The 21,663-nt window shown below is 47.4% G+C and overlaps 2 long non-coding RNA genes across 2 annotated transcripts in view; both read left to right on the top strand.

Annotated features, from left to right (window-relative positions):
- Positions 1-422: 422 nt before the first annotated feature.
- LOC310690912 lies at positions 423-12,194 on the top strand. The gene is made up of 3 exons (XR_014518279.1): positions 423-1,163; positions 10,117-11,227; positions 12,028-12,194. It is a non-coding gene; the product is annotated as an uncharacterized lncRNA (long non-coding RNA).
- A 659-nt stretch (positions 12,195-12,853) lies between these two features.
- The window catches only part of LOC310690896, a 100,540-nt gene continuing 91,730 nt past the window's right edge, over positions 12,854-21,663 (top strand). Inside the window, exon 1 of the long non-coding RNA XR_014518263.1 lies at positions 12,854-12,900. This is a non-coding gene — a long non-coding RNA (uncharacterized lncRNA). The remainder of the gene's footprint in view (positions 12,901-21,663) is intronic.

Below are 21,663 nucleotides of genomic sequence, written 5' to 3'. Positions count from 1 at the left end.
CTGTCAGATGCTGTAAATCTTGGTTTACAGGTATATAAAGGAGAAAATTATGAGAGTTGAATGGCATTTGTATTCCAAAAGATAGTGAAAGCTTAACAACATGTGCCTTTTTCAGTAGCACATTGGTGGTAATTTCTAGGGACAAGAAAGATGGGTTTCTGCTTTGAGAAGGGAAGAGCCAAGAATCCCATGTTTACGCTGGGTTCCAGGGCCCCTATTAACTTGGAGTCAGTCTTGACAGAGGGATCTATCTTTATTGTGTACCTTCCTTGGTGGTGTGTTAAGTTTTTATGAATATTTAGTTGCCATTTTTTTTTTGTATTGATGGGGTTTAAAATTTTACATTTACCAGAGATCTTCATATCTAGGTGAGGGATTTGATCCCTGGTCTCCCACTCTAACCACACTGATTCTGTCTGTATAGTTAAAGCTATGGTTTTCCCAATAGTGATGCATGGAAGTGAGAGCTGGACCATAAAGAAGGCTGATCGCCGAAGAATTGATGCTTTTGAATTCTGGTGCTGGAGGAGACTCTTGAGAGTCCCATGGACTGCAGGAAGATCAAACTTATCCATTCTGAAGGAAATCAGCCCTGAGTGCTCACTGGAAGGACAGATCCTGAAGCTGAGGCTCCAAGACTTTGGCCACCTCATGAGAAGAGAAGACTCCCTGGAAAAGACCCTGATGTTGGGAAAGATGGAGGGCACAAGGAGAAGGAGACGACAGAGGACGAGATGGTTGGACAGTGTTCTCGAAGCTACGAACATGAGTTTGACCAAACTGCGGGAGGCAGTGGAAGACAGGAGTGCCTGGCGTGCTCTGGTCCATGGGGTCACGAAGAGTCAGACACGACTAAACAATTAAACAACAACAATAACAACAACAAAAAGTCACCGCTTTTTATTTAGCTCAGGGTAGCCCAACTTTTCATACCAAGTGGGCCACAAGAGCACTTTGACAAGGACTCATGGCTGCACACTGCTTTGTCGCGTAGAGCGAGGCCAAAATTTGACACCCCCAAGCAAACCGATCAGGTGCCTGGGGTGGCGCACGTGCCCTGCACCCAGGGGCGGGGCCTGCAGCCCATGGCGCGAGCCGGGACAGGACGCTGTGTGGGGCCTCTGAGGAGTCTGCCTGCCTCCTGCCACTCAGCCATCCTATATGTGGGAAGTTGTCCGTGGATAGAAACTGACAAAGGACTTCAATATAAGGGTAACCCTTTTATTAGCGCGTTTGCAAAAGCGGACCCTCCGTACCCGTGGATACGAAGAGCCCCGATCGGGCATAAGCACAGCAGTTTTATCCCTAGCTGCCGCCCCTCTTTTGGAGGCTTGGCTTACAATCTATCTACCAGAATTCAGCACATTCCTAATACATTGTTCAATCTACTCTATTCATTTTTACTCCCTTCTCAGTGTGGGCATCACCCTTTGGCTCGCCCTTTCTGGCGTACGCGACTGTGTTATCTTGTATACATGTCTAGCTCTCAAGGCTGAGTTTGAGGCACGTCTTTTCTGTATGCTTTCATTGTTTCCCAATCTCACAATCCCCCCTCTCTTTTGTACCTTGCCTCAAACTCACGCAACAATTCCCAATGGTCTTGTTCTTCATCATCAGTGGGGATGAGTTTGTATCTCATCGCCATTAACTGAGTGGTTACGTGTCGCTGGGCTAACAGGGAGAGTGAGTTGTTGATTGCTTTCATAAAGATGGGCAGCACACAGGGAATCAACACACATCCAGCGGCTATTAATCCAATTAGTGCTACGATGGCTTGTAACCCTGGCAATTTCGGGAACCATGAGCCAAACAATTCCCTGAAATTAAGGCCTTCCCATGTTTGTACCGGCACGTGCGCTATTTTTATCATTCGGTTGGCTATGTCTTTTACTACCTTCCCACTATCATCTATCTCGATACAGCAGTTAGTCAAATTAAATTTCCCACAAACCCCGCCCTCTTTCGCTAATAAATAATCGAGCGCTAATCTGTTCTGCATAATATAGGTGCGGCTTTTTGCACTTTCCTTAGCAAGTTTTGTCAAAGCGGCAGCGGTTTCATTAGTTATAATTTCTACTACAGCTTGCAAGCGAATAATACGGTTTAAGAGATAAATTGGGTCCCTTCCAAAAGACCCCGCCGTCCCATCATTAGCCCAGGTTGCAGGGCCGTAATACTGGATTATTCTTTCTGGGGGCCACTCACTATCTTTCCATGTCCCTATGTGAATCGCCCTTTTTCTCCTGGGCCCTAGTTCCTCATATACGGGCATACCCAACTTGGCTTTCGTCTCTAGGGGGAGCAGAAAGAAACTTGGTCGCAGAGTGGCCAACACACAGGACCCCACCCAATCTAAAGGCAGTTTATTATATGCATATTCTCCGCAAGCCCAATAGAATCCGTCTGGAGTTGTCCATTCTCTTGAGGTGTCCTGGGGGTCCCTGAGAAACGTCATGTTAGTCATATTGGCTAGTGCTGATGGCCATTCCCTGGAAATGTTATCTGAGCTCCACCATTGTTTATTATTCCATTGTCCTACACAAGGAGTATCCCCCACCTTTGTACCTTCCCCTTCTGCCGATACATTCCTCACAAAACACTCCACTCCTACCAAACTGTTTGATATGCGCCACACTTCATTACCTGGATGCTGATATGAATAATTCTTTTCGTTCCTCTGAACTTCCGTGTAATTTACCTCGTGAGCTACCCAGGGCCACTGATCTCCCATGTTAGTCCCTCCGCATACAAAACAATTCCTCACAGTCAATTCTTTAGCGATGGTCTCGGCCAGGCTTAAAAACATGTTATGAGCCTTTGGAGGCAGGAGTAGAGTGTTCAATTGCTGTATCTCTTCTTCAAAACTCTCGTATACCGTTATAGGCCGTTTACTTACTCTTGTGGTGTGGATCTGAACTATCAGATATCCATAGGGGTCCTTTCCAGTACCATCGATCCCCAATCCGAAATGTATATACTTGGGGGTAGTGGAAGATAACTCCTCGGCCCACAAACATATAGGGTTACATTTCCCTGAACCACAGGCCGTTGAAGCCGCCCCCCTGGTAATGTTTATCCCCTCTGGTCCTTTATATGAGGGTGCTTCTTCCACCCCTCCAGTATACCAGTAATTGGTTATGGGGGTGGCCCCTACGTTAGAACCCATAAGCTGTTGAAACAAATACTTATTCTCTTGGAGATAAGACCTCTCCCAGTCTAATGACCCACAGGTAACTCCATCCTGGTCGTTAGGCCCTTGTCCTTTGATGATAGCAGTACACGCATCGAAACAAACATGTATCTTCTCCGTGCCCCTAGTAGAGTTGTGGGCTATATATCCTTGCCTGTTTTGTGCTAGGGAAAACATACGTACCCTCTCACTCGCTTTATTTGCTGTTCCCCCTTTATATCCATATACATATATGCTGGAGGTAATAGGTCCCACTGCTAGAGGTTCATAACACTCAATTTTATTTTCTTTGGTTCTGCACCTGAAATACTGTGTCTGATTATAGACACATGGGTCTAACGCCTCTCTACACTCTGGGGCAACGTTATAATACATCAGAGTCCTTGTAATTCTACTCCCAGTTTTAGTGACCTGAATACATTCTGCGCATGACGATGTTTCTGAGGAGCCCCAAACCACACCGGCCATTAGAAGGCCCAACAGGAATCCCTTCAACCAACTTATTTTCATATTATGTCTCCTCCAACTCCTTGACGGCTTGAACCACTGTGGGGGTCGGAACCAGACTACAATATGCAATTTCCCCTCCTCTCTCAACCGTGCAGTATTGGAGTATAATGTCCGTTATGCACACGAGATTGCACTCCTCTGTGCAATGGACGCAGCAGACACACCCTTCACAGTGAGAACAGCAACAGCATTCAAAAAGACACTTGCAGGTACAGAATAGACACATTGGGGTTAGCGTTTGGATTCCTTCCGGTTCCTGGTTCCCTGATTGGTAAGCGTCACCTTCAGCGGGTCATCGGGATCAACAATTACCCTCCAGTCCTGTGGGGCTTTCTTGACCCTGTGATAATGAGTCCACCCGTGCTCTCTGGTCCTCACCGCCGACTCGGTGATAAGCAATACCTGGAACGGACCTTCCCAAGCAGGGTGCAATTTCTCCGCTTTCCACGCTTTTATCAGGACCCGGTCCCCGGGCTGGAATGTATGCTGATGTTCTAGGAGAGGAGGACGCTGGACCAAAACACCACGTCTATGGAGAGATAACAAAGACTGGGAGAGTGACTGTAAATATTTTCTTAGGAACAGATCCCTAAATTCTACGAGAGGCTGTCCCAGCTGGGCCAGGTAGGGTCTCCCTGTCATCAGTTCAAAAGGAGAAACTCCCAGGTCCTTTCTCGGCGCCACCCGCATTCTTAATAAAGCCAGTGGAAGGTTCTTTGTCCAGGGCAACCCATTCTCCAGATATAGTTTAGTCAAGTGCTTTTTAATCTCTGCGTTCGCCCTCTCTACCTTGCCACTACTTTCAGGGTGCCACGGTGTGTGCAGGTCCCACTTAATTCCCAAGGCTGCCATCACTTCCTGTAAAATCCTTTGAGTGAAGTGGGTGCCTCTATCCGAGTCGATGGCCTCAATTACACCGTACCGGGGGACTATATGTTCTAAGATGGCTTTAGTCACCACTTGTGCCGTTGCCTTCCTGCTAGGGAAGGCTTCCACCCACCCTGTAAGATGATCTTTAAATACCAGCAAATATTTCTGCCCCCCTCTCTCTGGTAGTTCTGTGAAGTCCACCTGTATCCTCTGGAACGGCCAGACTGCGAGGGGTCTTCCCCCTTTTTCAGTTTTCTTTGCTCTGGTCTTATTTACTTTCTGACAAATTAAACATTTCCAAGCTATCGAATGAGCCATGGGCCACATGTCCTTGCTCCAATACAGGGGTTTTACCATATTAATCATCGCCTCCGTCCCGAAGTGCCCACTTTCATGTACCTTTTCTAAGATCCCCATCATCGTAGCTTTAGGTATTGCCATTTGCCCGGTTGGGGTCTCCCAATCACCATTCCTATGTTCCCATCCCTCCTTTCTCATGTAGTCTAATTCTTGAGAGGTAAAAACCAGGTCTCCTGTGTCTTCTTTAATCAGGACCGGTACCTTCAAACTATATTGCTGGGTTAGTGTGGCGCTAGGGGTATCCCTGGCGGCTTCTTTCGCCCTCAAATCAGCCCACCTATTTCCCACTTCCGCGGGGCTCATTCCCCTGGTGTGAGCCGGGACGTGGACTACTGCCACCTTTTCTGGTTCCGTGAGGGCGTCTAGTAATCTTTCTAGTAATGCCATGTGCTCGATTTGTTTTCCATCCGCCTTAATGTACCCTCTGTCTCTCCAAGTTCTACCAAAGGTATGTACCACCCCCCATGCGTAGCGAGAGTCTGTCCATATAGTCACCTCTAGGCCTCTAGCTAACTCAAGGGCTCGTGTCAGAGCCATGATTTCACATTTCTGAGCCGACCAAGTCGCCGGCAAAGCCCCACTCTCAAGCACCTCCCCGTCCTCCTTAACTACAGCGTATCCTGACTTCCTTTTCCCCTCTTCAACATAACTAGAACCATCAGTGTACCACCTTTCCCCCCCCACCAGGGGCATTTCTGACAGATCCTCCCGGACCTTGGACATTAATTGTATAGTACCCATACAGTCATGTTCATCTGGCTCCCACTCTTTTCTCTCTCCGATCAGAAACTCAGCTGGGTTTAAATTTCGGTCAGTCCCCAAGGTGATGTTGGGGCTTGTTCGTAATATGGTTTCATATTTCACCAAACGACCATCCGTCATCCATGTGGAGGCCACCCCAGTCATTATGGTGGATATCTGGTGGGGGCTATGAACTATCAGCGCTCCTCCAAAAGTTAATTTTCTACTCTCCACCACCAATACAGCCGCTGCCGCCACCACCTGGATGCAAGTGGGCCACGCCCGCACTACTGGTTCCAGGGTTTTGCTAAGGTATGCGACCGGCTGATACCGCCCCCCTCTCTTTTGGGCCAAAACCCCTACCGCGGTCTGGGAACTGATCGTTACATACAAATGAAACGGTTGCTGGAGATTAGGCAGTGCTAAGACTGGGGCCCCGACCAGTGTTCGTTTTATTTCTTCCCATCTTAATTCATCCTCTGGCTTCCACGTTACTTTTTCGTCCCCAATAAGCTTTTGGTTCAAAAATTGAACCAATTTTGCATATTGGTCTATCCATAATCTACAATACCCCAGCAACCCTAACATCCTCCTTATATCTGTTTTGTTTCTTGGGGGTTGTAGTTCCAAAATTCCCTTAACTCTTTCTGGGTCTAGCTTCCTTGTTCCCCCTTCCAACCAGTGCCCTAAGTACTTTACTTTCTTTTGGACGAACTGCAGTTTTTCCTTCGATACTTTCACTCCTAGCTTTCCCAACCAGTTTAACAATCTTATAGAATCCTGTTTCACTTCCTTTTCCTTTTCCCCAATTATCAGCAAATCATCAACATATACCAACAAGAGGTTGGGGCCAGTGGTAGTAAAGTCCGCCAACTTCTCCCCTATCGCTTGCCCGAAAAGGAGTGGGCTTTCTGTATACCCCTGGGGCAAAACTGTCCATCTGTACTGTTGTTTCCTGCCTGTGTTCGCATTCTCCCATTCAAAAGCAAACAAATCTCGGCTTTCAGCATCCAGGGGACAAGTCCAGAATGCATCCTTCAAGTCAATAACCGTGTACCATCGGGTAGTGGGTGGGATACGGCTTAACAACGTGTAAGGGTCTGGCACTACTGGAAACCGGGGTACCACTATATTGTTTATATTTCTCAAATCCTCAACCATTCTATATTTCCCATCCTTCTTTTGCACTGCTAAAATAGGGGAGTTAAAAGGTGACATGGTGGGTTCTAGCAGTCCCTGCTCCAGAAGCCCATCCACTACGGGCTGTAACCCTACCCTTCCTTTCTTTGTCATGGGATACTGGGGGGTCCACGACTGGGTAATCCCGGGTCTCACTGTGATCTTGATTGGGGCTATTTCTAGCCTCCCCACCGTCTTCCCATCTGCCCACACTGTTGGGTCTATTTGCTCCTCGTCTTCTATCTGTAAGGGATACATGGGGGTTCCTAAGTCTAAATCCAGCAACTGAAACCCCAGTCCTACCATCAGATCTCGTCCTAATAAATTTATTCCTGATTCGGGAATAAACAATAAGGACCCCTTTGCCATTCGGCTTCCCCTCATTATAGTAGTTTCTTCTAATTGTACAACTTCTTTCGCTTTTCCGCTCACTCCTACCACTTTCAAGTTTGACATGGTCTTGCGCACCCCGGGAATAGATATGCATACAGAAGACCGGGTCGCTCCGGAGTCGACCAAAAAGACCACTGATTTCTTAGAGGGCCCCACGCACAAATTCACCAGTGGCTCATTCCGGGCCCCTTGGAGCGAGCCGGAGGTTCCCTATTCGTCATACAAACTAAACAACTCAGCCGCTCCAGTATCCTCCTCTGCTCCTTTTTGCCTGGGCGCCTGGTTCCCCCTTCTAACTTCTTCCCTCTCAGGTAATTTAGCCCTTGGAGTTCGGCATTCCCGGGCGAAATGGCCGGGTTTGTTGCACCGATAGCAAATGATACCGGGGCCTGAGGTATTTCCTCCCCTTCCCCGCCCCCTTCCCTGATATGCCGTTCCCCTCTGCCCTCTAGTGGCCTCAACCTCCTGCTGTTTCTTGATTTCCCATGTTTTCTGTAAAGTAGCTGCCATCATCTGACATTTTTGTTTACTTTTTACCGCTTCCCTATTAACATATACCTGTTGTGCTGTCCTTACTAGATCTATGATCACGGCGTCCTGCCAGGTCATCTTCTGCAACTTTTTCTGAATGTCGGGCCATGCCTTTGTCACAAATTGCATCTTTAGGAGGCTATCAAAGGCAGGTGTATCCGGCGCCACTCCCGAGTACTTAGTCAGATGGTCCCTAATCCTCTGTATAAAGTCGCCCGGCGACTCCTCTTTCATCTGATTAACTTCAAAAGCCTTAGTCAAGTTGGTACTTTGAGGCACGGCATGCTTGATACCTTCCAATATCATTTCCTTCAAATCTTTCAAATGTGTCCGGTGCGCCTCATCATTTATATCCCAATTCGGATCCCCTATGGGGAACTTAGTCTCCGCGGGGACCGCCTGTTGCTGCCCTGCACCGACGGGCGGTGGAGCCGCCACTCTCTGTAATTCCTTAGTCTCCCAATACTGCATGGCTGCCCTCCTAATCATTGCTTTTTCTTCTGGGGTGAATAGATGGCCCAGAATGTACATCAGTTCAGTATATGTATATATGTGTGGTCCCATCCACATTTGTAGGAGGTTCGCGACCTCCTGACTATTCTCATGCATTTTAGGTAAGGTCTGCTTCAGTTCTCTGAGTTCCGATGGCTTTATGGGACTAACCACATATACCATAACCGGGTGGCCTGCATTATCAATGCCCCCTGGGGTTTCCCGGAGGGGGAAACTCTGAACTGGGGATTCATTCGGATCCCGAGACTGGACGAACTTCCAACCTTTCTCCTTCCTATAACTCCGAAATGTCTCAGACCCAGGGGAAGCGTGAGACGTCTTTCCAGGGAGGGGGAAATTATACACGTCCCTTTTCAGTTGTTGTACTTCCCTGTGCAACGCATAATATGGCGGCGGCGAGGCGGCTGTATCGCTCAGTCCTCCCTCTGGAGTCTCAATTTCCTCAATGGCGGGGGAAGAGGAGTTCTTTTCCCTTTCGGGCCGGCCTCCTGTCGGTGAGTTTATTATAGCGGGGGGCGTTACCGGACTAGGTGGCCGTTGTATGGCCGGAGGAGCAGAGGGGACGGGATGTGTTTCCTCGTCCGACTCCTCCTCCTTCTTTTTCATTAGAAACTGCCTAGTTGGGGGTGGGTCGGGTCCAAAAAATTGAACGTGAAACCACACCTCCAGGTAAGGCTTCTCCTTATCTTTCTTATTAGCTATCAAATAGTTTCGCAATTGAGTCATCCAGTATTTATCTGTCTCCCCCTCAGGATCCCAGTTGTACATGGCGTCTGGCCCTATCGGGTACTTTGGCCAGACCACCCTGCAAAAATTGATCATGGTGACCTTTATGAGGTTACCGGTGAACTTTTTCAAATAGTCCTCGTCCCATTGGATCAATACTTGACCCAGCGGACTGTTAGGGTCAATTGCGCCCTTGTCCTTTGAATCCTTCTGTCGTTTACTCTGACCCTTACCCATGGTTTACAATGTCTCCAATTTCACTCACTCACACAATCACACGGAATCGCCTGGCCGCTTCCCTCGCGGGAGAGACGGAACCGCAAGCTAATCCTCCCGTCAGGGCCGAAACCCTGATCCACACTCACGCGTCCGTATGGAGCCTCTCTTTCATCCAAGAGACGAGTCTCTCACCCCCGTCCCACAGCACAGTTTACAAAGTTCTCATGTCTACTCACCCAATACAGTCCAGCGTCGCTTCTCGCAACTAGTGAACAGGCGGGCGTCCCCGCTGGGTGCTCGCGGTCCCGGACCGCCAAAAATGAGACCTAGTTCTCTCTCTCTATCCCCCTATATCAAGTCCTGTCTTTTAGCCCTCGCGAACCGTCACGGGTGGACTCCGGCTCGGGTCACTCCGAAAAGACGGAGGGGCGCCTACCCGGATTCCGAGATCCCCCCGAGCAGCCCGTCGAGAGCCCCACGTTGGGGCGCCAAAAGTTGTGGGAAGTTGTCCGTGGATAGAAACTGACAAAGGACTTCAATATAAGGGTAACCCTTTTATTAGCGCGTTTGCAAAAGCGGACCCTCCGTACCCGTGGATACGAAGAGCCCCGATCGGGCATAAGCACAGCAGTTTTATCCCTAGCTGCCGCCCCTCTTTTGGAGGCTTGGCTTACAATCTATCTACCAGAATTCAGCACATTCCTAATACATTGTTCAATCTACTCTATTCATTTTTACTCCCTTCTCAGTGTGGGCATCACCCTTTGGCTCGCCCTTTCTGGCGTACGCGACTGTGTTATCTTGTATACATGTCTAGCTCTCAAGGCTGAGTTTGAGGCACGTCTTTTCTGTATGCTTTCATTGTTTCCCAATCTCACATATAGCTGAAGGGGAAGCGGCGGGCCAACCATTTGAGGCAGCATGGAGCCTGTGGGCTACTGTGTCACTCCCAGGAGTGACGCGTGGCTTAGGGCACTGCAGGCCCTGCTGTGAGTGCCGCCCGGCATTTTGTCACCCCCATCAGTGCTGACACCCAGGGTGGCCCGCCCCCACCGCACCCCTTTCCTCCTCCAATGCCCCCAACCCGGCCCTCATGCTGCCTTCCCAAAGCCGGATAAGAAAGGTGTTGGGCTTTGGGAACAAGGCATAAGGCTTCTCCCCGAAGCCTGGTTAGTGTTTCCCCCCAGCTTTGGGAAGGTTCTAGGACCTTGTCAGAATACCCTGCATGGGTTGGTTAGCAGGGCATCAAATGTCCATCCTGATTCAGATCCCAACAAAACTTGTTTTCTACCTGCTTAAAAGTGGTTAAGAGAGGTATATTCGTAACCTGGTGAACCGGGTTCACGTCTCCGCTCCTCCACATGCAGCCACTGGGTGGCTTTGGGCCAGTCACACTTCTTTGAAGTCTCTCAGCCCCACTCACCTCATAGAGTGTTTGTTGTGGGGGAGGAAGGGAAAGGAGAATGTTAGCCGCTTTGAGACTCCTTCGGGTAGTGATAAAGCGGGATATCAAATCCAAACTCTTCTTATTCCCAGTGGTGTTAGTGCTTTACATCACTATCCAACCCCAGTGCTAAGCCGTGATAGTTTTCCTTCTCACTGACAAATCGAAGCATATCCTATTCTTGCTCCCCACGCTGACATCCATACAAATGTGCTTATCAGCCAGTACCGCTGGGGCCTGCTCTGGGCCTTCCCAGAAAGAAAGATGAAAGTTATTGATTTTTGCTGCTCACAACTGGGATCTCATTAAGATAGAGGATCTAGCAAATGGGGACAGCGAAGGACTTTTTTTGCGGCTTCCCCTTCCCCTCTTCCTCCCAGCTGTCAAGGCTGAATTAATTTTTTTTTTGGATGAGGGTGGGGAGAAAACCGGTGCAGCTGGAAAACATGATCAACAGGTCAATTTAGCAACTTCAACACTAATTCTTCTTGAACAGCCGGTAAGAAGAATCTTGTCTCCCGGAGACAACAAAAAGCGAACATAGTTCAGTGGTACAGAACGTGGATGTCAGAGCTGCCCTAGGTCCCAGCTCACAAAGGACCAATGCCAATCCGTTGTTATATACAAAAGTCTTTATTGAAGTTCATTTTTGTTGTCACAGCCGCAGCGTGCAGCTCTACGTCTGAAACTCTAGACCGCTGAAGCTCCGTCTGAGTCTCCTCCCCCCAGACACCAGTTTAAGACTCTAGCCTTGCTCCACCTCTTCCTCCGCTCTTTCCTCCTCTGGGTCCGCCTGTCCGCTGGGGTCTCGCCCTTCCTAGACTCTTCTGACGCTGAGTCCCCTGAGTCTTCTCCCTGCCTCCGGCGGGCTTTAGGACCTGGTTCCGAATCCGGGCTTTCTCCTGTCCCGCGCGCCTGTACATTTGAACTTGGCACGCGCGCCCAGCCGGCAACCTTCCTCCTGACTGTTACACTGCTCCTGTCACTGCTTCCCCCTTCGGGGAGGCTAGCTGGACTTGACCTCCCCTCCGTTCCCCCACTCTCCGATAGAGGCGTGGTCAGTCTTGACTCATCTTCTCTCCCTGCTGGAGGAGACGCTGCCCCTGACGCATGGGACCCTTCCCCCCCACTACGCTCTGGTGGGGAAGCTGGTCCTGATCTCCAGCTGCTGCTTTGGGAGTCCCCGCTGGCCCCCCTTGCCCTGACCATCGGCGCCTCCTTCTGGGAATCTTCTGATTCGCTGGAGAGGCTCATGGAATCTCTCGGGTCACTGCTATACCCCCCTACGCTGCCCTCCGATTCTTCCCCTTCGCTCTCCATTTCCTCTCTCCCCTGTGCCTCTGTTCCTGAGGCCCTGACAGTGGACCTTGCACTTAGAAGGTTGTCCAGTATGTTCACATTAGCAGCTTGAGAGGCAGGGAAGTCACTGTGCTCCAAGCACAATTTTGTTCACATCAGAGAGGCAGGGTGGGGATGTCTTCACCCATTGTGCATGCTTTTTTTGTTGTTTTCCCCCACCCCTGCAAACCCCAATGGAACTCCATTTCACAAAGTTGTCCTTTGCACACGCACAATGGCGATCTCAGATGTTCACATTTGTTTTCTAATTGGATTGAACCTCATTTGAGAGAAAAATGCATCAAGCAGGAATATTTGTTATGTCCCCAGCTCCTAGCTAACAGGGTGGCCTAGTAGTAGATAGGTAGCCGTGTTGGTCTGCCATAGTCAAAATAAAAAAAATTCCTTCCAGTAGCACCTTAAAGACCAACTAAGTTAGTTCTTGGTATGAGCTTTCGTGTGCATGCACACTTCTTCAGATACACAGTATCTGAAGAAGTGTGCATGCACACGAAAGCTCATACCAAGAACTAACTTAGTTGGTCTTTAAGGTGCTACTGGAAGGAATTTTTTTTATTTTGAGGGTGGCCTAATTTGTGAGTGTGTATGTGTGTGTATGGGACGTGGGTGGCACTGTGGGTTAAACCACTGAGCCTCTCGGGCTTGCCAATCAGAAGGTCGGTGGTTCGAATCCCCGTGACGGGGTGAGCTCCCGTTGCTCGGTCCCTGCTCCTACCAACCTAGCAGTTCGAAAGCACATCAAAGTGCAAGTAGATAGGTACTGCTCTGGCGGGAAAGTAAACGGCATTTCCATGCGCTGCTCTGGTTCGCCAGAGTCAGCCACGACTGGACCTAATGGTCAGGGGTCCCTTTACCTTTACCTTATGTGTGTGTGTGTATCCATATACAATATTTGCATATGCACAGCACATTGTATGCAATTTGTGGCATAGGCCTATGCCGCAAATCATTTAGCAACACCCCAGGCTAGTTGGACAAATGGTTTGTCCTGATGATGTAAAGCAGTTTCCTGTCTTCTTTTGTGTGTCATAGAAATGGCATTCATTATGGGTAGCATTAAACTAAGTTTTACTCAAAATAGAATTTCTGAAATGAATGGCCCTAACGTAGTCATAGTCATTAATTTCATTGTGATTACTCCCAGTGAAATTTAGTTGAACGCCACCCTGGGTGTTTCTTTTAATTATGCTTTATACCTGAGTGGTGGTGCATTGTATTTCTGCTTCCTTTGGAAGAAAAAGAGCAATAAACATTTAGAATTTCTTTGTAAAACAAAAACAAACGCTCTCGATATTTATATTTTGAGCAGGCTATTCTGCTTTTCAGTCTTGCTCAGTTTTTTAGGTATTTATGCCAACCTGTATCACTTGAGCATAGCCAAATATTTTAAGGATGGATGCCCATAGCTCTTCTGACAACCAGATGCCACAGACAAGCTTTGGCTGATGAGCCAATTGTCCCTCCTATGCCACAAAACAGTTTCCCAAAAAGAAATGGGACCCAACTTTGATCCACCTCTGATACTTTAGTTAATAGCTTACTAATGAACAGAATCACCCAGCTGGAAGAGGCAATATTCTGTGCCTGCCATGTAGCTGGTCTGATGGCAGCGACGTATTGTGACCTGATGGATCTAATGCAGGGGTAGGCAACCTAAGGCCCGGGGGCCGGATGTGGCCCAATTGCCTTCTCAATCCGACCCGCGGACAGTCCGGGAATCAGCGTGTTTTTACATGAGTAGAATGTGCCCTTTTATTTAAAATGCATCTCTGGGTTATTTGTGGGGCATAGGAATTTGTTCGTATTTTTTTAATAATATAGTCTGGCCCACCACATGGTCTGAGGGACGGTGGACCGGCCCACGCCTGAAAAAGGTTGCTGACCCCTTATCTAATGGCAGCTTTCGCCCCTCAACTGAGCCCCCCAATCTGTGGAAATTGTGTATGTGTGATTCATGCCTCATCATAAGTGGAAACTTCCTCTTAAAATGCTGTAAGAAAGTAGCGGCTGTTTTGACCCATGGTGGCGCTTCAATCCATCCAGCCCCCCACTCTCCCCACCCATTCTGAAAATGTCCTCACCCTAAAAGAATTCCCCCACCACCACCATTTTCTGCCATGACAACATAAGAGACTAAAAAGTGCTACTGTCATGTTTTTGGTTTTTGGTTTAAACTCTCTCGGGAAGCCTTAGGATTGTGAAAATATTGATGTTCCTTTTTTGTCATGGAGATATAACTGCATTGTCCGTTATCAAGTAAGATAGATGGTCTTCTCCCTAGGCTTTGGTGTAGATGGATTGTTTGCTTAGCAACCTCTGATTACTTGTTCAGACTTGTCCAGGCTAATGTCATTTACAGGTCACAGCTACCAGCCAAGATGGGGGTCGAGACCAATGTTTTGCACATGTGCAGGCTTGGCAGGAGCCGCGGGGGAGATGGGATGGAAATGCATGCTGAATACAGGCAAGGAAAAGAAAGAAATACTCTGCAGCTCATCCCCTCCCTTATCCAGGATCCCTAATTCTGGACAAACTTGGGATATAGGGTTACAGATAGGTAGCCGTGTTGGTCTGCCATAGTCAAAATAAAAAAATTCCTTCCAGTAGCACCTTAAAGACCAACTAAGTTAGTTCTTGGTATGAGCTTTCGTGTGCATGCACACTTCTTCAGATACACTGAAACAGAAGTTGCCAGATCCTTCTATATAGTGAGAAGGTGGGGAGGGGTATTACTCAGAAGGGTGGTGGGAATGGGTGATTGGCAGATAGCTGAGATGAGCCTGTTGACGACTCTTAACGACTGCAATAGGTCTTACAGGAAAAGGCAAGGGGTGAGAAGGTGAAAAATGGCTTAGTCATGTGTAATGAGATAAGAATCCAATGTCTTTGTTCAGACCAGGTCTCTCCATGGTTTTAAGTTTGGTAATGAGTTGCAATTCAGCAGCTTCTCTTTCCAGTCTATTTCTGAAATTCCTTTGTAGTAAAACAGCTACTTTGAGATCTTGTATAGAATGTCCTGGGAGATTGAAGTGTTCTCCTACTGGTTTCTCTGTTTTGTGATTCTTGATGTCAGATTTATGTCCGTTTATACTTTGGCATAAGGTTTGGCCTGTTTGTCCAATATAGAGAGCTGAAGGACACTGTTGGCATTTGATGGCATACACAATGTTAGACGATGAGCAATTAAATAGTCCCGAGATGGTATGTGTGATGTTGTTGGGGCCAGTAATGATGTTGTCTGGGTGTATGTGGCAGCAAAGTTGGCATCTGGGTTTATTGCAGGCTCTGGTGCCAGTGTCCGTGTTAAGTCTGGTTGCAGTATTATTGTGGGTTAGGAGTTGTTTAAGATTGGGTGGCTGTCTGTAGGCAATGAAAGGTCTTCCTCCCAGAGCTTGAGAAAGAGAACTGTCATTGTCCAGGAGAGGTTGTAGATCTCTGATGATGCGTTGTACTGTTTTAACTTGGGAGCTGTATGTGATGACTAGAGGTGTTCTGTTATTTTCTTTTTTGGGTCTGTCTTGTAGCAAGTTCTCTCTGGGTATCAGTCTGGCTCTGTTGATCTGTTGTCTAACTACAGCAAACCTTTTTAGAACTAAAATACCCAGCAGATGAAGTTAGACAACAGATCAACAGAGCCAGACTGATACCTAGAGAGAACTTGCTACAAGACAGACCCAAAAGCTCTCGGGCGCAACATCTGGGGGTTAGGGTTAGTGGGCGCAAATCCACGGGTTAGGGGGCGCAAATCCATGGGTTAGGGGGTGCAAATTACTTGCCTTGCCCCGGGTGCTGACAACCCACGCTACGCCACTGATCCATTCTGAAGGAAATCAGCCCTGAGTGCTCACTGGAAGGACAGACCCAGAAGCTGAGGCTCCAATACTTTGGCCACCTCCTGAGAAGAGAAGACTCCCTGGAAAAGACCCTGTGTTGGGAAAGATTGAGGGCACAAGGAGAAGGGGACAGCAGAGGACGAGATGGTTGGACAGTGTTCTCGAAGCTACCAACATGTGTTTGACCAAACTGCAGCAGGCAGTGGAAGACAGGAGTGCCTGGCGTGCTCTTGTCCATGGGGTCACGAAGAGTTGGACACAACTAAATGACTAAACAACAACAACACTACTACTGCCCCACCCACTCTGGGTGGCTTCCAACACACAGAAGAACTTTCAAATGTCTTCTAAAAGTTGTATAGTTTTTTATCTCCTTGACATCTGATGGGAGGTGTCAGAATCAGAAGAATCTTTATTTGCATCAGCCACTAGCCATAGTAATAAAATAAAATAAAATAAAAAATAAAATAAAATAAAATAAAATAAAATGTACTGAAGATATTGGTAAAAACTTAACTATAGAAAATACATTTTGGGGGTTTACATCAATGATCAAATAATAGATCTTATTCTAATTGCCCCTGCTAAAAACCTTGGGAGCGTGTCCTCTACTAGGTTCCCTGCAACCTCATTTTTCACAAGGAGGGAATTGTCAAAGAGTCCTCGAAGCTTGATCTTTGTGTCTGGGCTGAATGACAGAGGTAGAGACTAGGTAGACGGGGCCAAAACCATTAAGGGCTTTAAATGAATTAGAAATCTTTAACATGCAGCTGGCATGGTCAGAGTAATGTTTAAAAGATCAGATTTCAAAAACACGACATTCCAAAAGTTTCCACTTGGACATTTCCCCAAATTTTGAACAGATTCATTTATTATTATGTTGTGCTATAGATCTGATCCGGTCTTAATTTGAGTCACATCTTTCTATGTCAGGATTGGGATTAGGAGAACCTGAAATATTCAGGAAGATTCTGGGCAGCAGAAGTATGTCTGAGCCCTGGGAAGTTGCTTCTTGGAATCCTTTGCCCCTAACTGCATCTCTCTCTTTTTCCCACAAAGATAAGCTGAACATGAGTGACGCACTAGTGGGAAAGTTCAGCTTTCACCGCAGCATCCATGATTCATTTCCGGACTCTGCCCTAGCCTACAGCAAGGTACAGAGCCTAGGATGCCTCGTTTTTCCTCACTAAACTGGCAGCAAGGTACAAGCGCTGACGCAGAAGCATAGAATGAAGCCGGCGGGAATGGAAACACAATCCACTCCAAGTGGCAGTTTTCAGGCTTGTCCGCATTTGAGCATCATTTAGCTGTAAACCCACTTGTCCACCATTTGGATTAGGCCAAAGTGGTCCACAGCCTCACATTTCTGAATTCGTATAACTAGAGCTTGCCGACAAAGGTCCGTATAGTTAATGCTATGGTTTTCCCAGTAGTGATGTATGGAACTAGTTACAGGTAGGTAGCCGTGTTGGTCTGCCATAGTCGAAACAAAATTATAAAAATTACTTCCAGTAGCAACTTAGAGACCAACTAAGGTTATTATTGGTATGAGATTTTGTGTGCATGCACACTTCTTCAGATACCTTCAGATATCTGAAGAAGTGTGTATGCACACAAAAGCTCATACCAATAACAAACTTAGTTGGTCTCTAAGGTGCTACTGGAATAATTTTTTTTATTTTGTGATGTATGGAAGTGAGAGCTGGACCATAAAGAAGGCTGATCGCCGAAGAATTGATGCTTTTGAATTATGGTGCTGGAGGAGACTCTTGAGAGTCCCATGGACTGCATGAAGATCAAACCTATCCATTCTTAAGGAGATCAGCCCTGAGTGTTCACTGGAAGGACAGATCCTGAGGCTGAGGCTCCAGTGTTTTGGACTCCTCATGAGAAGAGAAGACTCCCTGGAAAAGACCCTGATGTTGGGAAAGATGGAGGGCACAAGGAGAAGGGGATGACAGAGGACGAGATGGTTGGACAGTGTTCTCGAAGCTACCAGCATGAGTTTGACCAAACTGTGGGAGGCAGTGGAAGACAGGAGTGCCTGGCGTGCTCTGGTCCATGGGGTCACGAAGAGTTGGACATGACTAAACAACAAATAACTAGAGCCTTTCCCATTCATGTCACTAGTTATTCCCTCTTGTGTTTGCTGTAGGGCAAGACTTAACAGCTGGCACAGTATTGCCCTAATCCCACTTTTCTCTCAGGTTGCTTCCAGACAAGAGTATCTTGTGAAAATGGTGTTTCTCATGCACACAAGTTTTTGAAGCATGCACAGTGCGTCGGTGACAAAAAAAATGCCAACCCACGTTTTTCTGAAAAGCATTTAATATTGATTTACCATAATTGAAGAAAATCTGGTGTAAAATAACCTGTTCTACACCTGCAGACACTGCGTTATATATCTCCTGAGGCTGGCAACACCCCGCGGCGGGGTGCGCTCCCGTCGTTTGGTCCCAGCGCCTGCCAACCTGTCAGTTCGAAAGCACCCCCGGGTGCAAGTAGATAAATAGGGACCGCTTACCAGCGGGAAGGTAAACGGCGTTCCATGTGCTGCGCTGGCTCGCCAGATGCAGCTTTGACACGCTGGCCACGTGACCCGGAAGTGTCTTCGGACAGTGCTGGCCCCCGGCCTCTTAAGCGAGATGGGCACGCAACCCCAGAGTCGGACACGACTGGCCCGTACGGGCAGGGGTACCTTTACCTTTTTAAATATCACCAAACTCAGTGCGACTGATTTCTAAGTAAATATGCATAGGTTCAGGTTTCACAAACTGCTGTAAGCTGGTCCATTTTGTAATATCAGACCAGCAACCATCACTATAAAAAGGAAAAGGGAAAAGGAAATAGTGCGAGGAAACCAGTAATTTAAGCCCCCTCCTTTCACTTGTTCTCCCAGTCATGATCAACAGGAAGTGATCTAACAGGCAGGATTTCTGTACAGGAAGCATTTAATTAAAATTGAGAAGGACCTTTGCTGAATGGGGTGTGAGTTAATGTTGTCAAAGATGTTGGCCCTGTGGAGGTCACTTCTGGGTGACATCTCTCCATATTAAATGTTGCATATGAACCACTAACGCAGAAGCACCACAGCCTGGTTCTGTTGTGCTGTTGGTGTGGATATTGACGCTTGCTGCCCTAGATTTCCAGAAGCGTAGCTTCCCTGTTTGGAGCCAAGATCATCTCTAATTGCCAGGTTTGAGGGGCTGATGGCAAGGAATGGATATTCCCATCTTAATAATAATAATAATAATAATAATAATTTATTATTATCTTGCCTTGCCTGGGATTCTCCTTGGCATCCCGTTCACCACCTGAAGGAGCATCTCCACCCCCATCGTTCAGCCCGGACACTGAGGTCCAGCTCCAAGCGCCTTGTGGTATTTCCCACACTGCAAGAAGTAAAGTTACAGGGAACCAGGCAGAGGGCCTTCTTGGTAGTGGCACCCGCCCTGTGGAAAGCCCTCCCGTCAGATGTCAAGGAAATAAACAACTACAGTATCTGACTTTTAGAAGACATCTGAAGGCAACCCTCTAGCAAGACAAATAAAGCTGTCTGTCACGTTAAACCTAGGCAGATAAATGGTTCTACAGCTGGTGCCAAACAGATAAGAGACTGTCCCTGTTTGGGGTGAGATTCAATCATATACTGACAAACTCAGGTTGCACAATTACATTGATTTGAAGCTTTTGCACAACAAACCCACTTTCCCAAAAGATCAGACTTTTTGTGATAAGGAAAGTGACAGGAAGATGCACTAGAAAATGTGGAATAACACTTGCTCAATGTAATGTCATCTAAGCTCCCGGCAAACAAATAAGAGTGAATGGTTTTCGGGTGTAAAAATGTTGCCATTGGGAAATTTTTAATCTCTAATGCTTTACAATTTTTTATGTAAGCCAGCCAGATGGATGGAGTATAAATAATAAAAATATTATTATTATTGGTAGATAAGACACCGTGCTAGAAGGAAACACCGACTACCCCCATCAAAGCAAAATGCAAGGTACTTTTGATAGTCCTGACACCACAGTGCCAATGTAATGGCAATTTGGGGTGTACTGATGACACTGCAATATGGTTGAGTTGGTGGAGAGGGGGGCAGGAAGAATTTCAGCCTGGAGAGAAGAAACTGGGAGAAAACAGAGTGGGAAAAGTTCATTGAAATTGCCTCCTCTACATAGGGAGTCAACAGGACAGGAAGGAAGGACATTCAGCTCATAACAATGAATGTGTGGTTGCCTCAGGAAGTGACAGGGCTCTGTTACCTTCTCCACACCTCCTAAATAACAGGGCTTTCCCCAAAGACATTGCTGTGATCTCACACCCAGAATGACAGGCCGGCATGAAATGGCACAAAGTCAGGACGGAATTTGCAATGGGGCGGAAAGACATTCAGCTCAGCTTCCTTGGCGATTACTCAAGGCTCCTTCTCACCCAAGCACAAAACAGGCACACCTCCCGTCAGTTCAGAATCTACAGTGGAATCTGTTTTCCTCTGCAAAAAGAAGAAGAAGAAGAAGAAGAAGAAGAAGAAGAAGAAGAAGAAGAAGAAGAAGAAGAAGAAACAACAGATAGTTTCCTGGTTACTACTGGGGTGGATTTTGCCAGAAGATGGTGTGTGCATCTGTCCTGGTTGTGAATAAAAGAATCTTGCCCTTTGCTCCTTTTAGAAGACATCTGAAGGCAAACATGTATTCGGAAAATTTTTGTTGTCTAACTTATTATTATTATTATTATTATTATTATTATTATTATTATTATGTGACTTTGCAACAGGCTTACTAGCTGCTTTGCTTCTCAATACACTCTGGTTGGCCTCTGGTTGGAATTGTAGGTCTGTGAAAGGGAAGCCCCAACGCCCAGGATCATTTGGTGGATGTCATGTACTTTAAATGCTCATTGGATGCACTTTAAATCATAGGATCATAGAAATGTAGAGTTGGGAGGGACCCCGAGGGTCATCTAGTCCAACCCCCTGCAGTGCAGAAATCTCAGCTCAAGCATTCATGGCAGATGGCCATCCAACCTCTGCTGAAAAACCTCCAAGGAAGGAGAGTCTACTGCCTCCTGATGAATTTCTTCCCCCTGTCAAACAGCTCTTGCTGTCAGAAAGTTCAAGAGCCAGTGTGGTGTAGTGGTTAAGAGCGGTAGTCTCGTAATCTGGGGAACCGGGTTCGCTTCTCCACTCCTCCACATGCAGCTGCTGGGTGACCTTGGGCCAGTCACACTTCTCTGAAGTCTCTCAGCCCCACTCACCTCACAGAGTGTTTGTTGTGGGGGAGGGAGGGAAAGGAGAATGTTAGCCGCTTTGAGACTCCTTAAAGGGAGTGAAAGGCGGGATATCAAATCCAAACTACTACTACTACTACTACTACTACTATTCTTCTTCTTCTTCTTCTTCTTCTTCTTCTTCTTCTTCTTCTTCTTCTTGAAGTTGAGTTGGAATCTCCTTTCTTGTAGCTTGAAGCCACGGCTTCAGGTCCTGAGGGCTTCTGGAGCAGGAGAAAACAAGCTTCCTCCTTCCTCCCTGTGACGGCCCTTGAGATATTGATAGGGCTGCACGGTGTGGCAAAATGTTTCTCTCTCCCCTTTCTTCAGCCCAGGCAGAATTGCAAGGGGTCAGTGCATCTGGCTGGTAAGAAGATGTTTGGAGTTTGGAGCCCAGCCAGGGCTGGGTGTGGGCAGGATCCTGGCATTGGCAGGGGTTGGACTAGATGCCCCTTGGCATCCCTTCCAACTGTACCATCAAGCAGCTAAAGGAAGGATCAGGGGAGCAGAATGCAGAACCAGG

Source organism: Podarcis liolepis, assembly GCF_965112155.1.
Source record: "Podarcis liolepis genome assembly, chromosome: 13".
Classification (NCBI taxonomy): Eukaryota; Metazoa; Chordata; class Lepidosauria; order Squamata; family Lacertidae; genus Podarcis; species Podarcis liolepis.
The sequence above is the reverse complement of the archived record's forward strand: the minus strand, read 5'-3'. Positions and strand labels throughout refer to the sequence as shown.